The sequence below is a fragment of the Orycteropus afer genome, unplaced genomic scaffold (assembly GCF_000298275.1).
Source record: "Orycteropus afer afer isolate SDZICR_OR568_19922 unplaced genomic scaffold, OryAfe1.0 scaffold00040, whole genome shotgun sequence".
NCBI lineage: Eukaryota > Metazoa > Chordata > Mammalia > Tubulidentata > Orycteropodidae > Orycteropus > Orycteropus afer.
Window position 1 is genome coordinate 13,998,664 of NW_006921627.1, and position 4,705 is coordinate 14,003,368.

Here is a 4,705-nt window from a genome sequence, read left to right on the forward strand (position 1 = left end):
GGGCACCATCTAGTTCTTCTGTAATTATGACTTTTCTTGAGCTTCAAAGTTAGAGATCAAATGACATATGATCTCATATGGGAAATCAAGTTGTGTGTGTACTTGGTTATATGTATGTTCTGAATTGAAAGGGCAGAAAGAATAAAAATAGCAAACATATATATAGTACTGTCATGCACCAGGTACTGTTTATGGCCCATACATGTGAGCTCATTTAATCTTTACAACAGCTCTACCAAATATTATTAATAGTACTAAATAGTATTAGAAATAATAAGTAGTATCATTACCCCCACTTCATAGATGAGAAAACTGAGGCCTGAAGGGTTCAATTTATCAAAGTATTACTAAGTTTTAAGTCACTCTGCTTCCAGAGTTTGAGCTCCTTGGCACACTACTGCAATGTCTCACTAAAGAGGAAGCAATCATTTTGACAGAAAGAACATTTCTTACAACTTTACATATCAGATCTATTTCCCTCCAAGCTTTACAATTCAAAAATATCCCCTGGAGGAAATAGCCAAGGGACCCCTTCCAGTTAATACTTTCAATAAACTTGGAACCAACTCCCTAATAATAACTTGTTTTCTCATCTAATATTTTTAGACACATGCACCTTCATCATGAAAGATAAATTCCTCACTTTTAAAAGAATAAAATGATTTTCCTGAACAAGAAGAGTCTGTGAGCTTAGATAGCTCAGCTTCATTGCCTAATTACTAAAGACTAGACAAATTTCCATAGGAGTCAGAGAGACAGAACTGGAGATTAGCGGCACCAACGCACTGAAGTTTCCTTGTCTCCCACTCAAACTCTGGGCCAGTGAAATCACAGTTGTGTGGACCTGTGTATAGACCTAGGTGATGGATTTTTGACTGGCCCACAAAAAGTATCTAATTTTTACACAATATAATAATGAAGGTGCTATTTATGGCATTGAGTTTGGTTTTCAGTTACTTATGTGTCTAATGTAAATGAAAATCACTTAGCTGAATTGAGTGGCTAAGCTTGCTAAGAAGTTGCATCCTCTGAAACTGACTGAGGCAGTTCTCAAATTGAAGTTCATGGAATCTTAGTGATAAACTACATCTTTCCATATGATGATACATTGGATCATCTGGAATAACTGTTTTATCACACAATGTCAGGGGAAACCCAAAAGACAGAACCAGGCACTGTGCCAAAGAGTCACAGTAACTTGAATAAATTGAAATCATGGGAAACCTGAACCATCCTGGGACACACGGCAGTATTGAAATTCTGAGCTTAAATTTCCATTACTATAGAAGTTATTGTCATATTTATTTTATAGTGTATGCAGTATTTATAAATTTTTATCTTTGTATGCCAGTGTGAAAATATTTCATTAGGAATAAATATTCATTGAAACTTTTTAGGTAGTGAAAAAAAAAATGTAGGAGTTTGTACTACAAGTTGATGATCACCACAGCTTCCTTCTAAATTTATCATTTTATCGTTGACTGATTTTGTGTTCTTACGATTCTAGTTCAGCTTCAATGATCCTTGTGAAGGCCTTTACAAACTTCTGTAGTTCACTGATTTCAATGTGCTTTATCCTTCTTGGCTTCATTTCTCATTCATATCTCCTCTATGAGAGGTATTCAAATTAGAAGAAAAAAGAAACCAGATTTCATGGCCCATGACAGCTTTAACACCCTAAGGACAGAATTTATTTGATTAACACTTATAGGCATTATTTGTGTTGTGCAGATTTCATGGTCCAAAGATTAGAACAGCTTGCTATACATCAAGCTAGCCAGGCTTTATGCCTATCTTCCCAACGGCATGTAACTTCAGACAAAGTCTGTCCTGAAGTTACCCTGTCTCTGCAGCTAACCTGTCCAGATCTTTCCCCTTGACTTGCAGGCCAAGGGCTGTTGACATCTTCTGAGTTGTTAGTAGTCCCAGGGCACTTCACTATTTCTATTTGGCTCCCTAAAATCCTGCCACTACCTTTCAGTTTGTCCTACTCTAATGACTTGTTGCTGTGATTCTGGAAGTTATACCACTGGTATTTCAAATAGTGGTCACCAACCATGGCTGGTTTCATCAGAGCTTCTAGGCTAAGACAGACTAGGAAGAAAGGCCTGGTAATCTACTTCCAAATATTATCCAATAAATATCTCATAGATCACAATGCAACATTGTTAAACTCACTTACTTTGGACGTATCATCAGGAGGAATCAATCACTGGAGGAGGACATAATGTTTGGTGAAACAGGGCCACCTAAGGCATGGGACATCCTTGATGAGATGGAGTGGCATAAAGCTATAATGATGGACTAACATGCCAGCAATCCCGAGGATGATGAATAACCAGGCAACGTTCTGTTCTGTTGTACAGAAGATAGCCATGAGTCTAAGCTGACTCAACAGCAGCTATCTAGGTATCTAGCTGGGTAAGCTTTGCCCTCACCTTTGTAAAGAGTTCCTTTATGAAATTCCTTTCCAGTTTCTCAGGTAGAATGTGCCCTGTTCCTGCTAAGATACAGATTGCTTTTAAGAAATCAGTAGAAGAGCAATATCATTGCTTTTCCCAGATTTTGTAGACATTGGCAATATTTGGTGATTGTCTTAACGAGCAGGTATGTAGAGCATGTGTCAGTGAGTTGCTATGGCTTAAAGAACCAGGAATAAAGCAGACACCACCTCTCAACTGGGGCACCCATATAGAATGGAACCTGGGTACAACTCTTGTGTACCCAAGCATGGAGCACTAGAACCCAGATCCTTTCTTTGAGTCACATACCCTTCCTGTCACAACAAGTATTAGAGATAGAATCAGAGAAGGATGAGTATTTCCTCAAGTATCTACTCTTATTTTTCAGCTTGGATTATGGAGATTAGATGCTAGTTTGTGGGCTAGAAGGGCTGAAAAGTGGTATAGCTGAATAGAGTGGGGTTGTTGGAGATGAGAATCCAAAGGGTTAATTATCTCTATTCATCTTAGATAGCTATTAAAAATAAGAAAAATGGCAGTTTTCCAGTTTGGGCTAAAGTCAGTAGAAGAAAACCAGTCAGTATCTCTAGTTTAGATTGTCTCTTTTGGTGCTTGAGGCTTTCCCTTTGTGAATTATCTTATAAACAATATCAATTGTCTTATAAACATCAGTGGATGGCCTGCTTCTCTTCCTGGGCTGTGGTAGTACATGGTAGTATGAGCAAGTTGGTAAGAGAAAGTCTTAGCTACTACAGTATGGTGTATCTTGGTTTGTTGTTGTTGTTAGTTGCCATTGAGTCAATTCTAACTCATTTTGGTCCCATGTATTAGAGAGTAGAACAGTTACACAGGTTTTTCTTTGCTGTAATGTTAATGGAAGGAGACCTGGTGGTAGAGCGGTTAAGTGCTCAACTCAATTCAACTCACTACCGATGAGTTGGTCCTGACTCATAGCAACCCCTCCTTGGGTTTTTGAGGCAGTATCACTATGGAAGTAGATTGTTCAACCTTCCTTCTGAGGAGTGGTTAGTGGGTTTGAACCATCAGCCTTCTGTTTAGCAGTCAAGTGCCTTAGGCACTACACCACCAGAGCTCCTGTTAAGTGCTAGGCTGATAAACAAAAGGTTGACAGTTACAACCCATCAGCCACTGTGTGTGACAAAGATGTAGCAGTCTGCTTCGGTAAAGATTTACAGTCTTGGAAATCCTATGGGGCAGTTCTAGTCTGTCTATAGGGTTGCAGTGAGTCAGAATTGACTGTACACCACAAGTGGATTTGGTTGGTTTTGGTAATTTTTTTTTTTTCAATTTTTATTGTGATTTGGGCATAAGTTTACAGAGCAAATTCATTTTCCATACATCAGTTCATATACTTTTTGTTTCATGACATTGACTACAATTCCCCACAATGTAACAGCTCTCTTCCCACTTCCTTCTCGTAGTTATGTCTTCCCTGTGTTCTTCCCTCCTGGGCACTCACCTAACCCCAAGCTGTCTCCCTGTGCAAACACTGCCCTTCTGTTCTCCCACGATTGATCACTCCAAGGAGTGTATGATGTAAATGTTCACTTCATATACCTGTCTATTACTTGGCTGGAAGTCACAGGAGTGAGTTCATTTCGGGACCTGAAGGGGCTATAATCTTAGGGATCTCAACAGGCTCTATGAGAACAGCAAACCTTGTCTTTTTTTTTTTTTTTTAATGACTTTGAGTGTTGTTCCACATTGTTCTCCCACTCTATACAGGGTCTCCTGCACCAGTCTCCCTCTAAATGTTTGACTGTGGTAGCTGGGCACCATCTAGTTCTTCTGGTTTCATGCTCACTTAGGCTGAGGATTGCATGGTCTACCCTCAGACTAATTATTTCCATACATTGTTGATTCCCTTCATTCTTCTTTGCTCTGGATGAGGAGAGACCCATTGTTGCATCTACATAGCCACTTATAAGCTTTTAAAACCATAGTCGCTACTCACCAAAGTAGGACATAGAGCAATGTTTTTGTTGGTTTTGGTAATCTTAATGGTAGCGGTTAGCCAGGTCTTTTCTTTTATGGTACCACTGGATAGGTTCAAATCACCAACTTTTAGGTTAGCAATAGAGTGCAAAATATTTGCCCTACCTCGGGATCTATGTTCTCAGTAAAACAAAACAAAATAAAAAAACAAACTCACTGCCTCCAAGTCAGATATGACTCATAGCAACCCCCCTTGGGTTTCCAAGGCGATATCACTACAGAAATAG